The sequence below is a fragment of the Plecotus auritus genome (assembly GCF_963455305.1).
Source record: "Plecotus auritus genome assembly, chromosome: 1".
Lineage (NCBI taxonomy): Eukaryota > Metazoa > Chordata > Mammalia > Chiroptera > Vespertilionidae > Plecotus > Plecotus auritus.
In genome coordinates, this window is record NC_137770.1 from 170448768 (window position 1) to 170474330 (window position 25563).

Consider the following 25563-nt stretch of genomic DNA (forward strand, 5'->3'; position numbering starts at 1 on the left):
GACTAGCTTATACCTGAGTAACTGAGCTAGAGATAAACTTATGCTAACGCTTCAGCTCTTGCTTAGAAGTCTCTTGTAGATTCCCAGCCGTTCAGGTCTCTTCATCCATTTCCTCAATTTTTTATTTTTTCTCTCCTAATCTTTCGTTGTCTTAAGATTTCTGAGAGGCTGTTTACTCGAGCCTCCTCACTAGTTATCAGCAGTTTGCTTCCATTATGAGAAACTTGTTTCAGAAAAGGAATAATCTGTACTTAATTATAAAAACTTTATTTGGTTTACCTTATCCGTTATTACCCACATCAGACACCCTCACCAAACAGGTTTCCAACATTCCTTCTAAGCAACCTCAAACAAATCACATACCAGCTTATTTGCATAACTCTCTATATCACAAAGCAGCAACTTTTAATTGAGGTCTTCTTTTAAGCCTTGGAGGAAGGATCATGTTTAGAGAACAAAATGAGAATCAAGAAAGTTAACTTTCAGGATTCCCAAGAGCTATTTGGTGTCCAAATAAAGGAACATTAAAGTACCAAGAATGACTGGAAAAGAGGAAGAAGAAAGGAAGTGAAATGAGAGGCACACCAGAAGTTTGTGCAACTGCACCTTGAGCAAACAAAGAAAGATGAAGCAAAGCGCCCAAAGGCTTGAAAGGAACACATTTCAGGGACAGGGGTCAGAGGTGGGCAGCAAGACTCAAACCAGGGCTCCTGCTGGTGGAGCCCAAGGCATCTTTTAGGGTCTAATGGACCATCACAAAATGGGTGATGATGGTGACCAAATGAACAGGCAGCCACGTGCTTTCATTCTGAGCTTTTAAGCCATGCGTGGTCAGAGGCTGTACCTCAGGAACAGTTTAAGGAGTAAGCATTATGAATGCCATTATGAATAACCATACTACTCTCTTGCATTCAGAGTACAACCCACAGGCCTTGGATAGCTACCATACCACCACGATCTCAGAATACGGCACCTTTAAGAGAAGGGTGAGCTTTAGCAGCACATGGAAAAAGAACCCCGAGGTCCTCCCCAAACTCCCTAAAGTGTCTAAAACTTGCTATAGGGGAAATTAAGGTAGAATTCTTATTCATCCTTGTAGAAAGGTTTACAGATAGTAAATAATCCCAGTTTTACATTACACTTCTAAACAAACAGACACAAATGTATAAAGGAAATGCAAAATGTGTACTCTCTCCAGTGAGGATATACACACTCATGTTTCACTTTTCATGGTACTTCATTTTTTTATTGTATTAACTTTTTAGGGGGGAGGGGGATGTGAGAGAAGGAGAGAGAGAGACGATTTGTTGCTCCACTTATGTAAGCATTCATTGGCTGATTGTTGTGTATGCCCTGACCGGAGACCAACACCATAACCTTCACATATCAGGACCACACTAACCAAATGAGCTCCACGGCCAGGGCTAAACAGTCACTTTAACAGACCCAGCGAGCGGAAAGTCAGTAGGGACATAGGAGAACTCACCAACACAATCAATCAACTGGATTGAACTGACATCTATAAACTACTTCATCCAAAAACAGCAGATCACACATTCTTCTCAAGCTCACAAGAAATTTCACTATGATAGACCACATTTGGAGTCATAAAACACACCTTAATACATTTAAAAGAATGGAAATCATGCAATGTCTCCTCTGAGAGACCACAGAAGAATTAAACTAGAAATCAGATAGCTGGAAAAGTCCAAAATACCTGGAGATTACACACTCCTAATTAATACATTGATCAATGAAGAAATCTCAAGAGAAATTTAAAAACAATTTGAACTAAATAAAAAATGAAAATGCAACTTATCAAAATTTATGGATGCAGGAAAAGCAGTGCTTGAGAGCAATTTATAGCAGTGAATGCATATATTAGAAAGGAAAATCTAAAATCAATAATCTAAGTATATACGTTAGGAAACTAAAAAAGTAAAAGCAAATTAAATGCAAAGTAGAAGAAAAATAATAATACAAAATTAGAGCACAAATCAATGAAATTGAAAACAGGAAACCAACAGAGAAAAATCAATGAAACCAAATGCTGGCTCTTAGAAAAGATCAATAAAATCAATAGGCAAGCTAACTAAGAAAAAAAGAAAGAACACACAAACTACTAATATCAGAAATAAAAGAGAGGACTTCACTACAGATCCCATGGATGATAAAAGGCTAATAAAGGAATACTATGAACATCTCTATGCCCACAAAATTGAAAATATAGATGAAATAGACCAATTCCTTCAAAGACACAATCTGTCAAAACTCACACAAGAAACAAACCATCTGAATAGGCCTATAGCTATTAAAGAAATTGAATCAATCCCATATAATAAAAGCCTAACATGCTAAGTGTCCGAACGTTTGACCAGTCACTATGACGTGCACTGATCACCAGCGGGCAGACGCACTGACTGGTAGGTTAGCTTGCTGCTGTGGTCTGGCCAATTGGGATTGGGCGAGACGGGCCAAACACGCCCTGGAGCCCTCCTGTGGTCCCTCCCCGGCCCTGACTGTACACCAGTGGGGTCCCTCGGCCTGGCCTGCGCCCTCTCACAATCTGGGACCCCTCGGGGGATGTCTGGGACCCCTCAGCAGTCCAGGCCAAGGGACCCCACCAGTGCACGAATCTGTGCACCGGGCCTCTAGTAATTAATAAGCTTCCAAAATAGAAAGCACCAGGCCCAGATGGGTTCACTGGTGAATTCTACTAAACATTTAAGGAAGAAATTATACCAGTTATCTACAATCTTTCAAAAGATAGAAACAGGGAGACTACTTCCTAATTCACTCCATGAAGCCAGCCTTACCCTAATATTAAACCAGAAAAAAAAAATTACAAGAAAACTACAGACCAATATCTCTCATGAACACAGATACAAAAATCCTCAACAAAATATCAACAAACTGAATCCAACAATGTATGAAAAGAATTATACACCATGACTAAGTGAGATTTATACCAGATATGCATGGCTGATTAAACACTTGAAAATCCGTTTTTGTAATCTATCACATCAACAGGCTAAGGGAGAAAACTCACATGATCATATCAATAGATGCAGAAAAAGCATTTGATAAAATTCAGCATCCACTCATGACAAAAATTATTAGTAAACTAGAAAAAGGATGCGGATTGCCTCAACTTGATAAAAAAAAAATCTACAAAAAAACCTACAGCTATTATCAGACATAACATTGAGAAGCTCACCAGAGATATACAGATGGCAAATACGCTTATGAAAACATGCTTGACATCATATGTCACAGGGAAATGCAAATTAAAAGAACAATGAGCTACCAGTACACTTATTACAATGGCCAAAATCTGGAAAAGTGACACCACCAAATGCCGGTGAGGCTCTAGTCTAGAACAACAGGAACTCTGGTGGAAATGCAAAATGAGACAGCCAATGACATGAAATCACTGTCTGTACTTTCTGCTCAATTTTTCTATAAACCTAATATTGCTCCAAAAAATAAGGCCTATTAATGTACAAAAAAGTACTTCTCATAATTACCTAGAAACACATTCATATTTAAGATTGCAATCATTTTTTTCAAAAATAAAAGTGAGAAATACTCCAAGTATTGTGATGTAAGCTGTAAAGCAACACTCAAACATTAATGGCAAAACAGTGCTTAGTTACGTCCTTTAAGAACAAATGACAATGGCCCTGACCAGGGTTGCTCAGTGGTTAGAGCATTGGCATGTGCACTAGAGGATTTCGGGTTCGATCCAAACCCTCACCGGTGTGTGTGGGAGGCAACCAATCAATGTCTCTCTCACATCAATATTTCTCTCTCTCTCTCTCCCTCCCCCTCCCACTCTCTCTAAAAATCAATGAAAAAATAAAAATAGCCTCACTCTATAGGTGAGGATTAAAACACACACACACACACACACACACACACACACACACACACAAATGACAATTTGCTCAAGCACAACCATTGATCTAAATTCGCCTTGTAATTCAAAAGCACTTAAGGCTTCTAAATGTAGAGAACATGCTAAATACTGCTTAATGTTGATCAAACACCATCTGTGATCAAGGCAGCACTCCTATTTGTGCTGTGACGTGTTCAGATCTGTAATCCCATCCCTGCCCCCACAGGTTTTCATATTCTATGTACATATTCATTCCAGAGGACATGAAGGTGATGCTTTGTATACCAGATGGCAGGGCACACCCTATGCCTGCTGACATTAAAGGCTTTATTCAGCATGCAGCACAAGCACATACAGGGTGGGGGCTTAGCACCCAATCTATAACGTGCCATCTGCAAAACTGTACCCTGATGAAACTACACGTAAGATTTGCTTTGCTTCCAAGGTGACATCTTTACAACATCCCTTAAGAGCATTCTCATAGCCAAAGACTCCCTTTCATGGAGCCCCCTCAGTGACAGGTCCCCAAGCCTGTGCCTCAAGGAACCAAGAGCCTTGCTATCAGCGAAGAAGATGAAGCTAACATGAAATGTATCTGCCAATAAGACAGAAATCTGACTAAAGACACAATGGCGGGGTCCCAAAAGATATTTTTCTGCCATTTGCAAAGTTCCATGTAAGTTTTATGCTGTGATTTTTTTTTTAAATATATATTTCATTGATACCCCACAGAGAAGAAGGGAGAGGGATAGAGAGCCAGAAACATCGATGAGAGAGAAACACTGATCAGCTGCCTCCTGCACACCTCCCACTGAGAATGTGCCCGCAACCAAGGCACACGCCCCCGACCGGAATCGAACCCGGGACCCCCCAGTCCGCAGGCCGACGCTCCATCCACTGAGCCAAACCTGTTTCGGCTATGCTGTGATTTTTAATTAAAACATCTCAATTTCAAACAGCCTTCTGAGGGCTTCTGCAGATTATATCTGTAGTTCATAATTACACGTGGAAACTGGCTGGTCACCCCGAACGCCTTTTGCAAAGTAGCACTCCACTGCACAATAATCTCACTCTTCAGTCCTAACCCAGAGGGTATAGGGTGTTTGAGCGTTTTCCTGTGAAAGCAGCCTTAGAAAGGATGTGGACCAAGGACTAGATCTCAGAGCTCCACCTCCAGTTTCCCCCTTGTAGTCACACCCTCAGCTTATTCTGCTTTTCACTGACAACTGTGTCCATGGCAATTCACCGCTGACACTACACTACTTCCACAACCTCCATTTTCAGACACAATATTTAGAAACTACGAGTAACACTCGTGGCTTATAAACAAATAGTTAATAATAAAGCTGGCTCATCAGAGAGCTATATTTATTAAATTTTGGTTATGTTTAAAGAGTCAACCCAAATTCTCTTTAGAATATAATCTAATCTCATCTAAATAAATAAAAATATTTTTGAGGACAAGTGATTCAAAAAAAGCATTTTGTCACCTGGCCAGTGTGGCTCACTGGTTGAGCATTGACCTATGAACCAGGAGGTCACAGTTTGATTCCAGGTCAGGGCACATGCCTGGGTTGTGGGCTTGACCCCAATAGGGGCATGCAGAAGGCAGTAGATCAGTGATTCTCTCTCATCATTGATGTTTCTATCTCTCTCTCCCTCTCCCTTTCTCTCTGAAATCAATAATAATATATTTTTTAAAAAAGCATTTTGTCACCCTAGCTGGTTGGCTCAATGGATAGAGCGTTAGCCTGCGGACTGAGGAGTCCCGGTTTCGATTCCGGTCAAGGGTTGTGGGCTCAATCCCCAGTAGGGGCCGTGCAAGAGGCAGCCAACCAACGATTCTCTCCCATCATTGATGTCTCTCTCTCTCTCTCTCTCTCTCTCTCTCTCTCTCTCTCTCTCTCTCCCCACCCCCGCTCCCTTCCTCTCTGAAATCAATAAAAATATTTATTTTCTTAAAAAAGCATTTTGTCAATCTTTCCTTCTTTTTCAGTTTTATGTCAGAAGGTATCAAAGGAGTTTTAGAATTAAAAAATACCCAATTAATTACTTATATAAAAAAGTAAGTATGTACGCAACCCTAAGATAGTTTTACAAATAGCATTTTAGAAATGTTTCAAGCACATCATTTAAAACAAAACAAAACAAAATCTAGCCTCATTTCCTTAATGATGATGGCAGAGTAGGGCAGGGGCTCAACTGCTTGTGCAAATGGGGCAAAAAAAATGAACAGAAATGAGCCCTGGCCAGTGTGGCTCAGTTGGTTGGAACATAGTCCCATGCACCAAAAGATTGTGGGTTCGATTCCTGGTCTAGTGGGGGTGAGTGTGGGAGGCAATCTCTCTCTCTCCCCCTTCCTCCCACTCTTAAAAAAAAAGAACAGAAATGAAATTTAGGGACTAACATCATATATTACCTTTAATTTGTCTTTTCTATTAAACCATTTAGAAAGGACTTTTATAAATTTTATCCTTCTGGCTGCTGTTTCATAATTTTTCTGCTCCATGCTTGCCTACTAAAGGCAATTGATTTGTTAAGAAGGAAAACAATACAACAAAAAAAGAAAGATTAAAAGAAAGAGGGAAATGTAGTTTACATTACACCACTGGATATGTGACTAATGATCGATGAAGAAACAATAAAAGGAAGCAATCACTGTAAAATTATAAGTCTGTTTGACAGATTGGGCCTACCTCTAAAATTTATCGATGCACAATTGAAAATTAAAAGACAGTTCATTAAGATAAGTACTCTTTACTCCAGTTTCCATCACTGTTTGTCAAATAACCAGAACTAGCTTCATCTAAATTCTCTCACACACATATTAACACACAGAGAGAGATACAGAGAAAAAGATTCAGAATATAGCCTTCCTTCAAATATATTCCTGCATTCCTCCCAACCTAAAATATATAACATGAATTATCCTTAATAAACCCATGGCCTTTAGACATAAATAATCTCCACCTTAATGATAGTAGAATCTTAGTGATAAAGAACCATTTTATCACCCTGCCCCTACCCCCCAATTTCCTTCTCCTAAAAGTTACTAGTATTCCATGTTTTTAGTTTACTTTTCTTCTTGGTTCCTACAAAGTTATCTTTGCAAATAAATGTTGTGCTGCTTCTGAAATAAAGAAACCATTATTAGTCAGATTTTTCCTTTTTATCCCTTGTCACAATTGTCATCGCGCTTCAGAAATGTATGGGATGAGTCTGCCAAATTAACCTTCCTAGGATTACAACTTTGCACACAGCCACATCTTTCAGGACGTCCAATTTGCCCTGAACTCCTCCTCCTAACAATCACTGCCTTCCTGAATCTGGTCTTTTCCAGAGTGTCCTGGAAATGGCACCAAACTGGATTAAAGACACTGATGAATCTCCACTTTCCTAGTAATCTTAATTTCTAAATATAAAATTAGACTAACTACAGTATTTAAGGATTTTTCATGCTTTACTTTTATTCCACCCCTCCCAACTTAATGGCTGATTAAAAAAAAAAAAGTGCCGCCGAAACCGGTTTGGCTCAGTGGATACAGCGTCAGCCTGCGGACTGAAAGGTCCCGGGTTCGATTCCAGTCAAGGGCATGTACCTTGGTTGCGGGCACATCCTCAGTGGGAGGTGTGCAGGAGGCAGCTGATCGATGTTTCTCTCTCATCGATGTTTCTAGCTCTCTATCCCTCCCTTCCTCTCTGTGAAATACCAATAAAATATATTTAAAAAAAATAAAAAATAAAATAAAAAATTTAAAAAAAAGTGCCATATAAGTGGCATCATCTATTACTACTGTTGTCCCTACTAGAGATGGATGGTCTCAGCCTCAAGGAACTTAAAATCCAGTTGAAGATCCAAGGACACTAGATTAAAGCCAACAAAAGTCTATTTCTGATTGTCCCCAAACAAGTCCCACAGACAATAACTGGTAGAGTGTGCATTCTCAATGGTGAAAATCAGTGCTCTAGGTTGAAAAAAAAAAAGGTTTGTGATCTTCCAAAAGAGATTATAATTTACTAGAGGCCCGTTGCACCAAGATTCGTGCAAGAATTGGCCTTCCTTCCCCTGGCTTCGCTCCCGGCCACTCCCAGCCTGTAAGTCTTCGCTCCCAGCCACCCGGGAGACTGTAGTCTTCGCTCCCGGGAGGCCGGAAGCAAAGACTTGCCTGCTGCTGTAGCTCCCTCCGCCCCCCACCCACCCCTCATAGCAGGCGTCCCTCCCTGCCCGGCCACTCCGTGCCTATGTATGCAAATTAACCCACCATCTTTGTTTGGTTAATTTGCATACTCACTCCTGATTGGCTAATGGGCGTCGAAAAGGTATAGTCAACTTGCATATTTCTCTTTTATTAGTGTAGATGGGGGGTGGGGACAGAGCAGGAGGGGATAGGAAAACCTATCTAAAAAGACAACAGTGAAAACAAAATGTTGAAAATCAAAATGTTGAGAAATGCTGACAGAGGAATCCACAGTGCACTTTGTATTTGCTACTAAATTACCCAGACAAATTACCTAACCTAGTCTCACCGGATATACCACCAATAGCATGGGTTTTTTGCTTGGATTCCAACTACATCTTCTCATCCTTCTCTTCTCATGTTCCTTCCTCAAAGAGGTCCTTTCCTGACCACTGTCTAACATAGGTCTCCCCCATCTTTGCTCTCTCAGATCTGATCCACGTGCACAAGTTATGGTTCTGTGCCCGTTTCCTTTTTTAACTGGCTGTCTCCCACACGGGGCGGTGGGCTCCATGAAGGGGAGGACCATGTCTGTTTGTGTACAAGAGTACACCCAGCCTGGCACAGAATAGGTGCTCGCCAGTTCTTGCCAAGCCCTTCCTCTTCACCAACTTTTCTTCCCTGATGTACTAAGCAGGGGTCCTCAAAATTTTTAAACAGGGGGCCAGTTCACTGTCCCTCAGACCATCGGAGGGCTGGACTATAGTTTAAAAAAAAAACCATGAACAAATTCCTATGTGCACTGCGGGCCCGGGACGAGTCGGCTGCTAAGCAGGACAGGCAGCGGCACCCGGCGGGCCAGATAAATGTCCTCGGCGGGCCGCATGTGGCCGTGGGCTGTAGTTTGAGGACCCCTGTGGGCCGGGACCCTTTTCTAGACATTAACCCCAAGAGATGGTCTCCAATCCTAGCAATTCATTAACTCTTACTTTCATTTAAAACCACTTCAAGGTCCCTTGCATCCCAGAGCATAACCTGTTAGAATTTTCTCCAAAATATATGATGATCAACTATAAAAATTTTAGTAGGATTTTTAGATTTTTACAATAACAACCTTGATATTAAGAGGAATTGGATGGGGAAAGAATATTTTTTACATATAAGATTGAATATCAAAATGACATATTTTTTACATGTAAGATTGACTGTCAAAATGACATTTTTTACTCACGAAGTCCAAGAGTTTAAAAGACCTTTCCTTTCTTAATCCCAGTGGCTGCTGTTCCTCCTTTCAGGTATGTCAGTAACTGAGCTGCTAATTGAGAGAAGAGGCCATGGAACATTCTAGGACAGTGGTCGGCAAACTGCGGCTTGCGAGCCACATGCGGCTCTTTGGCCCCTTGAGTGTGGCTCTTCCACAAAATACCACGTGCGGGCGCACACGTACAGTGTGATTGAAACTTCGTGGCCCATGCGCAGAAGTAGGTTTTCCGCTCTCAAAAGAAATTTCAATCGTTGTACTGTTGATATTTGGCTCTGTTGACTAATGAGTTTGCTGACCACTGCCCTACAACAACAACTATGTGTCTTTCTACAGCATCAAGATATTTGGCAAGTTCTAAACTATGTTTAGTTGGAAAAAATCTATACACAAATATATACACATATATGTATATAATTTGCTAATATCCACATGTCTATATATAAAAGTTATGTGGATTAAAATAAAAAATACTTCATTCCCTCAGTACTCTATTAAATGTGGTCTTTTTTAACAAGTAAGTTAGATCTTGTTTCTTTATTCATTTTAGAGAGAGGGGGTTAGGGGGAGAAAAAGAGGAAGGAGAAAAGAGAGAGGAAGGGGGAGAGGGAGAGAGAGAAACATTGGATGGGAATCAAGCTTGCAACCCGAGCATGTGCCCTTACCAAGAATCAAACCGGCAATTTAGGTGCACCGGATGATGCTCAACCAACTGAACCACACCAGCCAGGGCAGTAAAGATTTTTTTTTAAATATATTTTATTGATTTTTTACAGAGAGGAAGAGAGAGGGATAGAAAGTTAGAAACATCTATGAGAGAGAGACATCAATCAGCTGCCTCCTGCACGCCCCTCACTGGGGATGTGCCCGCAACCCAGGTACATGCCCTTGACCGGAATCGAACCTGGGACCCTTCAGTCCACAGGCCGACGCTCTATCCACTGAGCCAAACCAGTTAGGGCAGTAAAGTTTTTTTTAAAAAAATTTTTAAAAAATGAATTTTAAAAGATTAAATCTACAAAACATTTTGTCCCTATGAGGCAACATCCTATTAAACAAAGGATATTAAAAGATAGTACATGATTAAAAAATGATATTAATCTCTAATAGGACCAGAAGCTTAAGTAAATATTTTCTTTAATTAAGAAAAGCAATCCTTTCTAAAAACATCAGCTGACCCCATATAGACATTTCTGCACCACGGTCTCTAGTACATTTCTGCACCACAGTCTCTAGTACCACTTAGTTATTTTGCTACTAGGAAACATTTGCACAAAAACAAAATTAAAATCCTCCTCTTGCTCCTATTCTTCCACCTAAAGGAATACTAGTAAGCTCCATTATTAGCAATACACTTAATAGCTCCACAGCAACTGGTATAATTGAGGTGTTGCAACAGGAGGATAACGAAGTGGAAAACAAAGCGATATTAGTGTAGAAGAAAAAAAAACACTTCCACACAGCCTTGCTGGGAAAATAACTACCAAGGGGGGGGAAAAGGAGAACTTGCTAAAAAGAACCTTTTGAGGTTGCTAAGGACAGTTGCTAGGAGGCCTTCGAGATATTTAAGTATGCAATGGAGCAAATCAAGTTTTGAAAATGGTGAAATGTATGGAGTAACTGCAGTGACTTCCCCGAAAGAACGCAGGGTGGGAAGAGATGAGGTTTCTGAAACACAAAAGTGATTTTCTGAAGTTTTCACATGTGACTTCCAAGAAGGTACGGGGTCTGAGAGGAACAGAGCTAAGCGGACCTTCCAAATCAAGCACTGACAACTGGTGAGGTGAAGGAGGAGCGGTAAAAGACGGAGGGGAGGGGCACAACTCGGGCCCTGATATCCTTGGCCCAGGGCCAGGCTACAGAGGCAGAGGGCAGCATTCGGGAATCAGGAAAACCGGCTCTTCGTTGGCTTCTGCCTGATACAACACAGGTGTAACTAATACAAGCCGAACAGTAGTATTTGAGAGTACTCAGCTAATTAATTCAGAAACATGTCTGCATCATGCTAGGAAATAAAAAAAAAAACCAAAACATACATATATATGGAACATAATTTCAACAGAAAAATCATATTATAGTGTAGACTCTAGTGACAGAAAAAGGCCTAAGGACTCTAGAACAAAGAGGGGACACCTCCCCATACAGGTGAAGTGGAGAAGGGAGTGAGGAAAGTTCCCCACAGGGGATGCTGGAGGTGACTTCGTCTTGTGCTTTAAATCACTCCTCTAAGTATTAGTATGACCTGACAAGATAGATCACCATTTAAAGAAATTCTCCACATTGCAAAACCCAACGGACACTGTGTTCTCATCTTACTCAACTCCTCATGATCTTACAACAGAAATGATTACTCCACCTTGCTTTAAACACATGATAATGTTGGCATCTGTAACATGGCTCTTTGGTCTTCCTCCTACTCACTGGTTACTCCATGTTCTCCGACTTGATCTATAACTCTGTTATTCCTCTGGGCCTGATATCCATCTCTCCGCTCTGCCTACAAAATCTCCCTGGGTGATTCTAGATTTCCCATAACCTTATATACCACTTCTATGCTGGCACAACTCTGGCCCTGATCTTGTCCCTGAATGTAGGTCTCTCAATCACCACTGGCCATTGGACATCCACCCCCATTAAGATGACTAATAGGCAACTCAACTAACCACTGGCCAAAACAGAACTCTATTCCCTACAACCCCGTCACCCACCAAAACACAAGGAGTTCCACTTGATTTCTCCTATTCTCTCATGTCACCCATCCAAACCTATCTCCCTAAGTCTTGTTGATTTTATCTCCAAACCTCTCAAATCCATCCACTGCTCTCCACCTCCAATACCACCCCTCTCCACCAGGCCACACCACTTCTCGTGTAGAATGCTGCCAAGAGCTTCATAACTGTTCTCCTTGCTTCTCCTTGTATCCCTTTCTACACCCCCCCACCCCCGCAGCAGCTAAACTAGATGTTACAAATGTAACTCAGATCATGTCCCTCTCCTCCTTGGATCACTTCACAATGCCATCTCATTGCATGTGGAATGAGACTCACACTCCTTACAAAGTCTGCAAGCCCTTCCCAACCTGGTCCTGCCTGCCTCACCACCTCCTCTCTCACCCCTCTCCTGCCCAGACCCTGCAGCCAGACTGGCTTCCCTCCCTTTCCCTGTGGGACCAAGCACTTTCCCTCCCCAGGCAGATGCACATGCTCTTCCCTCTGCTGGGTCTACTTATCCTTCGCATCTTAGTGCAAGTCTGACCTCTTCCAACAAACCTTTCCTGACCGTGTATTACAGGTTCCCCACTCTCTACTTCATGATGTATCACCCTTTCCTTTAAAGAAGTCCAAATCTGCACTTATCTTGTGTTTATTGGTTTTACTCACTTATCATCTGCTCAACCTCCCTTTTCAACACCCTTTTCTCTCTCAACACATAAACTCAAACAATCTCCATTAAGGTAGAAACCTTGACTGAATCCCTAGAATCAAAAATAATGTCTACCATAAAGCAAGTGCTCAAAAAACTGTGTTGAATGCATTAATCAATTTCAGAAAGATTTAAGGATGGCTTGGACCCTGTTTTAGCCATCTGTGCAGTGCAGGTATTTTAAGAAGTCAATCAGTTTGTGAAATCCAAGGCAACTATCTTGAGAAGTTTGTGAGAACGGTGGCTTGCCCAGTCGCTAAGGAAATTTTTTTATGAAATCCACTGCTATGAGTTCTTAGAGGCTGGTTACATCCTGGGGGCAGGTCAGCAACTGCTCCAGGGCCGGGTCTTTGTAAGCTCAGAAACTATTTTATCAGTTCACCCAGGAGAGATAAGCTCTGGATATCTATCTGCTTTGTACTAACAAGGATGCAACAGAAAACATGAATCTATTAATTTATCAAGATTGCTGGAAAAAGAAGGAATTCTTACCATTTGCAACTGCATGGATGGAACTGGAAAGCATTATGCTAAGCGAAATAAACCAGTCAGAGAAAGATAAATATCACATGACCTCACTCACTGGTGGAATATAATGAACAACATAAACTGATGAACAAAAACAGATCCAGAGACAGAGAATCAAACCTCAGAGGGAAGGTAAGGGAGGGTGGGGGTCAGGGGAAAAGATCAACCAAAGGACTTGTATGCATGCATATAAACCTAACCAATGGACAGACACCAGGGGGGTGAGGGCATGAGTGGGGGGTGGTGGGCAATGGGGGGATAAGGACACATACGTAATACCTTAATCAATAAAGAAAAAAAATTTTTAAAAAGATTGCTGGGAGATTACTGGTGAAGGAAGTTAATTGCTTGATCATGTACATAGCCAAGACACCTTCATTCTGCTATGGAATATTGACAGGGAAAAATAATTTATTAACCAATAATTGCTTGATGAGGATAAAATGCAAGTAAATGAGTCAGTCATGAAGGGCATTACACCCACAGAGCCATGTCTTGAGAACTTTCTAGACAAGAGAGATAAGAGACTAGAAACCACATCATGAGATTAGGCAGCCCTTTCCCAGGGCTGGCATAAGGAACAAATCAAAACATGGACTGTCCTAGGAACTCTCTGTATTCATTTCCTGTTACTCCTGTAACAACTTACTACAAATCTAGTGGCTTAAAACAAAACAAATTTATCTTTTTTACAGTTCTGGAGGTCAGAAGTACAAAACAGGCCTCATTGAGCTAACACAGGGCTGCATTCTTTCTGGAATCCAGGCGAGAACATTTTCTCACCTTTTCCAGCTTCTAGAGACTGTAAGCCTTGGCTCATGGCCCCCTTCCATCTTCAAAGCCAGCAATGGCTGTTTGAGTTTTTCTCGTGATGCCAACTCTCTGGTTCTGACTCTTCTGCTTTCCTTTTCCACTTCCAAGGACGCTTGTGATTTCATTGTGTCCACCCACAAAACCCATGAGTCTCCAATCTTAGCATCATCTGGTTAGCAACCTAATTCCATCTGCCCCTTTACTTCCCCCTTGCCATGAGACTAAGATGTGACCATCTCTGGGGACCATTATTCTGCCTACCATTGTCTTCTGTCTTCCATGGTAATGAGAAAACAGCCATATAAACTTCACAGGTACAAGCTACTCTCCTCAAATAAAGATATTTAACTACTTTAATTTATAATAGGTGAAAGCCCTAAAACTAAAAAAAAATAAATATTGCTAGAATAGTAGGTGTAATTTGCAGCTCTTCTTGCTGAGCTGAGTGTGCTGAACAGTGGAATGGGAGAATACACCGCTCCTTTCCCAGACCACCACCAGGCCTGATAGCGCACTCAGAAGCTTTTAGACAGAAATGTTTGCTAATACCATATTGAAAATATAGCGTTGATATCTTTCAATAACAAGAGCGAAATATATGACCTAGTTGTAATCCTCCATACAGTAAATCATAAGGAGTTTGACAATCATAAGGGGTTTAAACAGGTGTGATTTTTCCTTTGATAAAGCTACAAGTTTAAAGGGCCCAACCTGTGAGATACATACTAGATTCCATGGTCAATAGTGTAGTGGTTAGACTCTGAAAACAGTCTGCTTTAGAACCTAAGTCTTCTGTGTGACCATAGGCAAGTGATTTAACCTCTGTTTCAAATAGGGACCCCAAAATTGGTATAGTATCTGCTCCACAGTGATTTAGGAGGAGTAAATAACTAACAGTTCTAAGTGCTCAAAACCAATCCTCACACATAGTAAGCTCTGTAAGTATTTGTTAAGTAAAATTTTAAATGTTCCTGTTTGCTGCTCATAACTTGCCAATCAAGCTATATTCCAAGGGAATGTATTTCTCAGCACTAACTAATCTATCATAGAGGATATGATATTTTATATATATATATATATATATATATATATATATATGTGTGTGTGTGTGTGTGTATATACACACACATATACATATACACACAGATATATATATACACACACATATATACACACACACACACAGATATATATATATATTAACATAAACAATGCCCTTTGTTGCTATTAAAGTTCGGTAGCAACTACTGGGGTAGCAATAACTGGATGATTAAGCAACTCGCTGAACAAATGCAAATCTCAGAAAACAGAAGCAGCTGCAGCTGTGTTACATACACCGTCTCAGGGCCTCCTAAAGAAAGACGCAGAGCATTGGGAAGGACAGTAGGGTCTGTGATTCTTAACTGCCCCGGCATTTTCTGGGACAGTGGTGTTCATGGTACAATGCTCCTCAGAAGGCTGAGCTCGGCAAGGATAGTAGCATTTGTGCTACACTAACAAGCATCTGCTGAGAAGCCCGACATATTGTGATTGCAGCTCTGAAAGCTTTTCAGCATTCACAGTGATCTCATAAACTTCTTATAAAAGTTCTTGAATTCAACGGCAGTGTACAATCAACTTCAATATTTTCATTTTAACCCGGAAGGAAAGGAGAAGAGCTTGGAGCAGGATCCGGACCCTACCAGTACAAGGCAAGATGTGACAAATAGATATTCTAATCCTAAAATATGAAGCCACCTTAATGAGAAATACTGTAATAATTTGATTTTTTAGGTAACAAGATTGAGCCCTTTGTTTTCAAAGTTAGAGGTGCAGCTTAGTGTGCAAAAAATAAAAATAACAATAGCTAAGCAACTCCGTATTAATACGAATCAGGCATTATTCTCAATGTTTTAGCCACAGAAAGTCATATCATCCATACATTCATCTTATGAAGTAAATACTATTTTATTTCCACTTTACAGCCAGGAAATGGAGATTCATCTGGGAAAGCTGCCCCAGGTCACCTAGCGAGGGGCAAGTAGTGGTGGTGTTAGGACTCAAGTCCATGCTGGCCTAAGGAAGCCGGCAGGCATTTATCTTTGTGGCATTACCTAATGACCTTTAAGCAGCACAGACTGGAGAAACATTCCAGGAAATGGGGTGGAGACATACAATCCCGTGTAAAAAATATATCCCAACGAACCTGCCATACCTCAGAAACCAGTGGAGACCTTACGGAAAGCTATGAAGGATCTTGGGCATTAGAATCGGCTGACTCTGGCTTCAAATCCCTGCTCCACCTCCTACCAGCTCTGCAGCCTTGAGTTCACTAACCTTTCTACACTGTTGCTACCTCCACAGTGGAGAGAACACAATTCCTACTTTGCATGTCTGAAGATGAAGATAGCATTTCATCAGATCTCCACTAGCTCCTATCTCAGAGGCCCTACCATTATTTAACCATCACCATTTTACTTCGCTGCCTCCAGCCCTGTGTTTGAGGAAGCTTGAAGAACCAACCTGAGTGTCTGGCCCAGGGGTGGGCAAACTTTTTGACTCAAGGGCTACAATGGGTTCTTAAACTGGACCGGAGGGCGGGAACAAAAGCATGGATGGAGTGTTTGTGTGAACTAATATAAATTCAAATTAAAGGAGCGGAGGGGAGAGCAAGAGAACCCTCCGCTCTTTCGGCTCCGCAGGCTGGATAGAACAGCCGAACGGGCCGGATCTGGCCCGCGGGCCGTAGTTTGCCCACGGCTGGCTCTGGCCTCTCTATTTGGCCCCTGTTTCAAAGGCTTACCTTCACTTCCAACTACTGTTGCCAGTCTTTTTCTGAAAGGTCTCCACAACTCTTTGGAGATGGGGTGCTATCTAAAGATATCCCTTCCATGGCACCCCAATGAGTTAAGCAGTCCATGACCCAAAACCACTTACTCTTTGATCCTCTTCCCTACCCCTAAATAAAAGAGCTCATTCCTTCACAGTTTATCTAGGTATAGACCAGACTACCTAATGAAAATAGTTCCCAGATAAGGAGAAGTATCCTTCACCCATGTAGGTGGGGTGCGTGTGAAGAGGTGGCTTCCCTGGATTGTCATTGGCAGAGCAGCCGAGAGACAGCCCTGACACCCCTGCCAGGCCCTTGAGCATCATACAACATGGCTCTGGTTCCAACAGGAGGAACCGGTTCCCAGGCCTTGGGAGGACACGCATCCCTCGAGGAATCTGCATTAAGCATCGCCCCATCTCTCTCTCTGCAGTTCTCTTCCCACCTCTGGGCCACGCCTCCCTTCAGTCCCTCCCAATTTGTAGGAAAAAAAAATCTATTTAAAAGGTTATTTCTTAGCATGTATTTTGCATTTCTAATCATCTTAATTCAAAGAGGTGGTTAAAGTGAGGGCATGTATGGGAGTGGGGTGGGGGGGGCAATGGTAAGATATGTACACATATAATACCTTAATAAAAAAAAAAAAAGTACAGGGATGGATGCTTATTCCCCAATTTTCCATAAATATGATACTTCCAGTTCCACAGTTTCAATTGGACAGTAATTTGCCTTTATTCAGATAATCATGGAGCCCTTTCTTGGTGTGGGCAAGTATGCTGGGTAAACTTAAGAGTTGGGGATGCTTAAGGTGGGTATTTCAGCTCCTGTTCAATTTTGCCTGAGGCTGGCCCTGACATCTAAGCATCTCCCTTTCCACAGCTGAAATGTATCACTACACATCCTCAGCCCAGGCCTGCCAGGCAGAGAAGTGGGACATACTTGTAGGGCCCTTATGTAGTTTCACCCAACTTGACTTTTAGTAGTTGGCTGTCTTTTCTGCCTCTTGGGCCTTGAATTTGTTACCTTTCATTCCCCTCCCATCTAACAATTTTACTACGTGCTTTTATTTAAATTTTTCTAACAGTATAAAGGGGTATATTGAAAGAAAAGATGCACATACACCTGGCTGGGTGGCTCAGTGGTTGAGCATTAATCGACCTATGAACCAGGAGGTCATGGTTGGATTCCAGTGGGCGTGCAGGAGGCAGCCAATCAATGACTCTCTCTCATCATTGATGCTTCTATCTCTCTCTCCCTCTCCCTTCCTCTCTGAAATGAATAAAAATATATATTTTTTAATAAGATGCACATACAAGGGCCTCAATCCAGTTAATGCTTCTTCTTCTTTTTAAAAAAACTAAGAATGTGCACAAGTTTGGTTTGAAAGTTTTAGGCAACTCTCAAACTAAGACACAGAATTGTAAGGTTGAATTTTGAATTGTAAGCAAGTAATCAAATTAGTGTTTGGCAGTAGGGAAAAACCACTCAGCAGATAAGGGATTATCCTATTTACACATTAATTCTATTAACTGTTTCTCTAAATTCTATTTCCAATTACAAGTCATTATTAGAAATTAATAAGTTGAACTGATTATGGTTTCTGTATGAAGAGGTTGAATTGGACACCACTCATATTCCAGCGTCCTTTATCAAAACCATCAGGATAAAGTAACTAGCACTGGAAATGGAAAAATAAACCCAAAGCAAAATTAAAATTTTTGAGTCAGAGTAGCAAAGAGGGTATGATATTATAGTAAAACTTAAGAATATTTATTTTATTATTATTTTTTAATCCTCACCTGAGGACATTTTTCCATTGATTTTTGAGAGAGTGGAAGAGAAAGACAGAGAGAAACATCAATGTGAAAGAAACACATGGATTGGCCAGGGAGGAGCCTGCAACCAAGGTATGTGCCCATGACCGAAATTGAACCCAGGACGCTCTAGCCACAGAGCCAAACCAGCTAGGGCAAACTTGAGAATATTTAAATGAAGACATGCTTTATACCTAAAATGAAAATTAGCTAATGACTTCATTAAATCAACCCAAAATGTCTTACTAATAGTATACTTTTCAAGAGATCAAACCATAAATGTGTAAAGTTTTTTCTTTTTAAAGAAAAAAGGTGACCTATTTAAAATTTATGGGCTTTATTTTAAACCTAGTGATCAATCTGCTAAATGCAATATCTGAAAATTTTAACTTGTCTATCTTACTGGGTACCTAAGGAAGCAAACTGAAGAAGTAGTTTTTATTTTAGAGGGCTGCTTGGCATGATTAGCACTGCTCCATAGGGCTAATAACAATAATACAAACACAAACAGTTCTTTAAGAAAGCCTGTGTGTTCCGTTTTCATCAGATAAATCCCTTGTGTAATGAGCTATTGACCTATTGTGCACAGAGAATGTTGATCCTATTGCTGAAATCTTATTAGAAACACTGAAGAGACACAGAAATTAAAACTCTTAAATTTTAAAAAGAAAGGAGAAAGCTTTCTAATTCTGAATATGGTTTTTAAAAGGGCAGCTAAATTAAACATTATAAATCACTTTTAAAAATGCAACATGACTAAAATAATCATGGATGTGTCCGGAGATACAGGTAGAAGGATATTTAATACAGAGTTGCTAAATATAGTGAAAACTTCCCTGGCCAGGTAGCTCACTTGGTTAGAGCGCCGTCCTGATGCAGGTGGATCCCGGTGAAGGCACACAGGAATGAACCAATGAATGCATAAATAAGTGGAAGAACAAATCGATGTTTCTCTCTCTCTCACTTTCTCTCTCTCTCTCTCCCTCTCTCTCTCTCTATCCCCCACCTTTCTCTCTCCCTCCTTCCCTCACTCCCTCCCTTTCTCTCTCTAAAAATTAACTAACATTTAAAAAATTGAATTAGTGAAAACTGGAAACAAATGAGCTGTCAAGATGCAGATATATAATAGAAAACTATAATTGATGTTTTAGGAGTATTTTGGTAATATAAAGATGTCCGTATTTGGTGGGGGGAAAAGGAAGTTACAAAGTAGTATGTAGAGAATGAACCCAGTTTTGTAGAGAATAACTATCTAGCTGTGTAACTTCAGTAAAGTTAATTAATTTCTCTAAATAAGTTTTCTCTTCAATAAAAAGGAGATAATCATAGTATCTACACCTCACAGAGCTAGAGTGAGGATTACAGGAGATTCCGGTGTATAAAGCAACTGGCACATGGCCTGGCTAATAGTAAGCTCAATACATGCTAGCTCTTTGTGTTATATGTTCATTGGGTAAAAAAGAATTTGAGGATATAGCGGTAAGTGATTTTCTGGGTGGTGGCTAATTTGTTTAACTTGTACTTTTAAACTTCTATAAGTATCATACTACTTATAATATGGGGAAATACTAATGAATTGGAATATTCACATACAGTGATTATTCTTTTAAAAATCTACCATAGTGCTTTGCTCACAATAAATAAATCTTGGTTGAGTTGAATTTACTCTTCAGAATTCATTTAAACAAGTTTGCCCTAGAATGTTAAAAATTATTTTTTTTAATTTTAATGTTAATTTTATTTTATTAATATTTCTTTATTAATTTCAGAGAGAAAGGGAGAGGTAGAGAGAGAGAAACATCAATGACGAGAATCATTGATCGGCTGCCTCCAGCACATCCCCTACTGGGGATTGAGCCTGCAACCCAGGCATGTGCCCTTGGCTGGAATTGAACCTGGGACCCTTCAGTGAGCAGGCCAACGCTCTATCCACTGAGCCAAACCAGCTAGGGCGAATGTTAAAAATTATTTAACTGAAGAGCTAAACTTGCTTACAATAAACTGGGTAAAGCAAGGCCTACTTACACTGTTCAGACCCTTAAATAATTTAAGAGCCCCACTTCAAGACCCATTAGAATGCCACTAGAACTTTCATTATCAAGTGGGAAAAAGCCCAAGATAAGGTAATCACTTCTAGTTTTCTCCCAACTCCACCCCTCTCCTCCTTCTTGACACTTTCTTTTCCTTTCCATAATCAAAGCCTAAGGGTTCTCTCTAGTAGCCTGTAACCCCCAAGGACAGTAAGTGCACTTAGCATCAACAGTGCCTAGCATAGTGACTGGAATGGTAGTTGCTCACTAAATGTTCACCAACTGGATGAATAGAATAAATGTCTGATAGCAGTAGTTCAGGATAGAGGCTTCAATTCCCCCATATGAGAATTGGATAAAGATAGGTAGACTTGACCAGCCAGCGTGGCTCAGTGATTGAGTGTCAACCTATGAACCAGTTTGATTCCTGGTCAGGGCACTTGCCCTCCTTGAAGGTTCAATCCCCAATGGGGGGAGTACAGAAGGCAACTTATCAATGATTCTCTCTCATCATTGATGTTTCTATCTCTTTCTCCCTCTCTAAAAATAAATAAAAATGTATTTTTAAAAAAGGATAGGTAGGCTATCTTTAGTTTGAAACTGTCTAGAATTCTTAGTAATTGTTCCTTAAACACACACACACACACAGAGAAAACATCTCACTTCAAAGTATCACTTCTTTAAAAAGAAAAAGTTCTTACTTGTATTCCATTGTCTATTTTAATGGATATAAGATTATTTCCATTTTTCCCTGTACAATTTTTTTAAAGTCCCACAAGAATCCCAGAGAGTTTGAGTAACTCATTCAAAGTAATTCAGCAAGTAAGTTACACCTAGTTAACCTCAGGTTTCTGGATGCCACTGCTCAAGATCTCTCTACAAGGCCACCTGTGACCTTTGACCCTAAAAGTTGTAGATATCAGAAGAACAAATGTTTTCAATAACCTGAGCAAGTGCTGAAGCTTCTTCCAAATATTTCCCAGGGCTTTTATGAGATTCTGCAAGAAGAGAAACTAAGGACAGGATATCTCCAGGTTCCTATGTCAACCAGCTTTACTTAAAAACGAAACGAAAGAAACCAAATTAAATATTAACTCATGAAAAAATACTTCAACCAGAAGACTATTGGGAAGCAAGGCTATCATCGAACCAAGGGAAGGGCTATAAAAAGGAAATTTTGCACAGCTTATATTTTTTTAAAGGTGAAGGATAAAGTTTGAGAGTTTTCCACACATGCAGCCTTCCTCCAAATTCCAGGTTTTCACTTCCAGCCACTGCTCTGACTTTGTTTAAACACTAAATGGCAGTTCCCTTAACACCTTTCAGGTATTTACACCGAAATGTTGACCGTCTTGGTATACACACTCAGAATGCAGACATTCTAGGAACCTGCCAAAGGATTGCACATACAAACCTCAGTCTACCAGCTTTATACGTAGAAAATTTTGTGGAAATTAATTGGTTACTACCTGAGCCCACTGGAACATCCTCTTATTTATACATAAACAGTAATTTGTTGAGGTCACCTTTGTGCCAGACATTATAGCTCCTTTGCACTATAGTCCTCAAGTGCTCGGAAGTCCTTATAGTCCCATGTTACTAGATCAGAGTGTTTAAGTAACTGAGAACCCACGATTAACAGATGGGAGGAGGCGTGAAGCAAGGATTTGAAAAGTTAAGTTTAAATTCAAAATGCACACCTAACCTAGAGACACTAAACAGATCTCTAGGGCAATTTAAAATGCATGTCAAAATGATTTTAAGGTCATATCAGAGCAGGCACGATAAAATAGAAGAATGACAAAGATTGATAAATAAAAGATTACAGGACTTGACACCAGTTATTTCAAGACGTAGCCGCGGGTTATTAACAATTATCCATATCTCAGAAAGATAGACAGTTCCCTTCCACCTATTTGCGCTGAGAAACCAAATCTTTCCTTAAGGGGTCCGCCAAACGTTGAAAGGTTTCAGCGTGGGCTGCCCAGAGCAGGGTCATTACTGTCCACGTATCATCAGCAAGTGCCTCTCAAAAAGAAAGAGTCAGTCCCTCCTTCACCATCTGAATTCAGCCTTGACCTCCGGAGTGTCTCTGGACAACCTATGATTTAAGTGTCCTTTCAACGACAGGACCGAGTTACCCGAAATGGTTGCAAATGAATGAGTTGAATGCTCAAAGCAAAGAAACAAGCCACACATCCATCCTCTAGCTGGCAAAATCAAGAAAGGATGCCCTGGGGTGGCGTGCGTGGGGGCCGAATTGGAACCACGTCTCTGGTTAGTCCACCTCCCCGCTCCTCGCGCTTCGCAGGGCGCGCGGCTCCCCACCCCATCCTCCTTCCCAGCCCCTCCAGGCGCTCCTTACCTGCGCCCCTCCAAAGGCTCAAGCGCCCCGCGGAGGATCTGCTAGCGGACGAAGCCCGCTGCCGCAGCCACCCCCAAGCCGAAGCCGCTAGAAAGTTTGCACCGCGTCTCGCCCTCTCGCGCCGCGGTCCCGCGAGGGAAGCTGTTCTCCGGTCCCTCCCACGGCCGCCGCCCCCAGGCCGCTCCCGGCAGCGCTGCAGCACCAACGGGGCTCGGGCGGCTCCGTGCGCGCTGGGCGGGGAATCCCCGCCCCACTGGGCCCGGCGCGGCGCTGGCTGTTTACCGCGGCCGCGGCCCGCTCTCCCCGCCCGCCGCCTTGCGCGCTCCTGACATCATTCATTCTCTCACACCCGCGCCCGCCCCCTCATTTCCAAACAGTGACTCACCGCGGCCGCGGGCGGTGGTGCAGGCTCCCGCAGCTGTGGCTAGAGGCGCTGAGCGGAGCTCGACAAACCGGTGCGACTTCTTAAGAAGAGAACCCAGGCCGACCCTCCCTTTCCCAGCCATTAAAGGTGCAGAGGAGGAGGGGCTTGGCTGGAAGAGCCGATTGGCTCTGCGCGGAGAGGCTGAGCGCCCAGAGCAGACCTCCTTGACCAGCGACTGAGATCAATCTGGGAAAGTTGTTTGCTTAGGTGTCACTCCCAGTAACTTTCAAGGGTGCGGCTGGGAAGGGATCCCCCACCCCCGCACCTCGCCTAATTCAGGAACTGCTTCCGGACGTGGAAGCGAGTGGGCTTGCGGGCACCAGCGGTTGGCCTAAGTCTCAGAGGTGAGTGTCCAAAACTCGCAGTGTTGCCTGGTAGGGATTAGTCATCAGTCCGTACAGTGGCAACTCTAGGTGCGAGCTGGAAGGGTGCTCCGGGTTAATGAAGCTAATAATACTTTCCCTTCAGTGACTAACCACCGTGTCATTTGTCCTGCTAATTGATTCACTTCTCGTTCAAGATAAGAAACCGTAACCAAAATAAACAGTGAAAGAATCTTTCTTTGCTCAACTGAACACTGCACTTCCCGCAGCTTTGGGGGCACAAGGTCATCATGTGTGGTTTCTTTGATGAGCTCATTAATTATGTTTTTAGAAGGGGTGTTGCCTTCTTAAAAAATGGTCAGGGCTCTACATTTCTGTGTTGCTATTCATACACCTGCTGGGCCGTTTTCAAAGTAAAGGATGGCAGCCTCAGAAATTCTAACTACGATGAATCCGAGGGAATTTGGCCAAATCTTTATTGAATTTAATTGACAGAAATGTTTTTAGTTAATTTCTACCTGGGGACAGGGTAATTATGTTTAGGATTTACACTGGCTTATGGGTGATTCCATATCATCAACAAAAACAATCCCAAGGCATCTCTGGATGCCTCTTGCAGAAGTAATGTGGGTAAACAATCATTTGTCTATGGCAATTAAACACAATGGCAGCAGAATAAAAACATACTGGGCAGTCCTGAAACAGACAACTGTGAGATGTTACTAGAGCAGTCTCCCCCAAATCAAAATGCTCCTGAAATTAACCAAAGGTTCCATATCATTGTTGTGGAAAATGCACTCAATAAAGAACACCAACAATTGATATTTATTTTCCTTGGGTCTATTTTTTCTTTTCAATAGTTCATTTTTAATTTTACAAAGCCCAGGCATTTTGCCCAGAAGGCAATAGCAAATGGATTGGTTTGCTAGGATGCAAAGTAAATGGAAATTTGAACCAACAATTTTTACAGACAATCATAGATCTAAGCAGAAGCTTGGGTGTCCTGTCTATACCACCCAGGAACTAGATTCGAATGTGCAGACACAGAAAATTGTGGGTGAACATCCCACATACTTCCTACTTTATGGCCCAAAATTTGGACATTATGTCTGAATAAGATTTTCTACAGATCTTTAAAAATAATGTTGTGGGCTTTGGGCCTGCAAAGGAGGGCAGTTGTGGGTGATCAGGCCAGCAGGGGAGGGCAGTTGGAGGGACCAGGCCTGAAAGGGAGGGCAGTTGGGGGCAATCAAGCCTGTAGGGGAGGGCAGTTAGGGGTGACAAGGCTGGCAGAGGAGGGAAGTTGGGGGGGACTGGGCCTGCAGTGGAGGGCAACTGGGGGGAACCAAGCCTGCAGGGGAGGAAAGTTAGGGGTGACCAGGCCTGCAGGGGAGGGCAGTTAGGGGCGACCAGGTCTGCAGGGGAGGACAGTTAGGGGTGACCAGGCCTGCAGGGGAGGGCAGTTAGGGGTGACCAGGCCTGCAGGGGAGGGCAATTGTGGGTGACCGGGCCTGCAGAGGAGGGCAGTTCGGGGAGACCGGGCCTGCAGAGGAGGGCAGTTGTGGGGGACCGGGCCTGCAGGGGAGGGCAGTTAAGGGTGACCGGGCCTGCCAGGGTGGGCAATTGTGGGTGACCAGGCCTGCAGGGGAGGGCAGTTGGGGGCAACTAGGCCTGCAGGGGAGGGCAGTTGGGGGTGA

At 42.1% G+C, this 25563-nt stretch overlaps 2 protein-coding genes across 4 annotated transcripts in view; one reads left to right on the top strand and one right to left on the bottom strand.

Moving 5' to 3' along the window:
• The window catches only part of SGMS2 (sphingomyelin synthase 2), an 89435-nt gene extending 65805 nt beyond the window's left edge, over positions 1-23630 (bottom strand). The window contains exon 1 of one of the 2 annotated variants that reach the window (XM_080642929.1): positions 23505-23630. The gene's annotated coding sequence lies outside the window, so the exon portion shown is untranslated. Of the gene's footprint in view, positions 1-23119; positions 23425-23504 lie in introns of those variants that run through there. The other variant, XM_080642928.1, reaches the window with a different exon arrangement.
• Positions 23485-25563, top strand: part of PAPSS1 (3'-phosphoadenosine 5'-phosphosulfate synthase 1) — a 181015-nt gene continuing 178936 nt past the window's right edge. Inside the window, exon 1 of one of the 2 annotated variants that reach the window (XM_080642893.1) lies at positions 23485-23887. The gene's annotated coding sequence lies outside the window, so the exon portion shown is untranslated. The remainder of the gene's footprint in view (positions 23888-25563) is intronic. The other variant, XM_080642892.1, reaches the window with a different exon arrangement.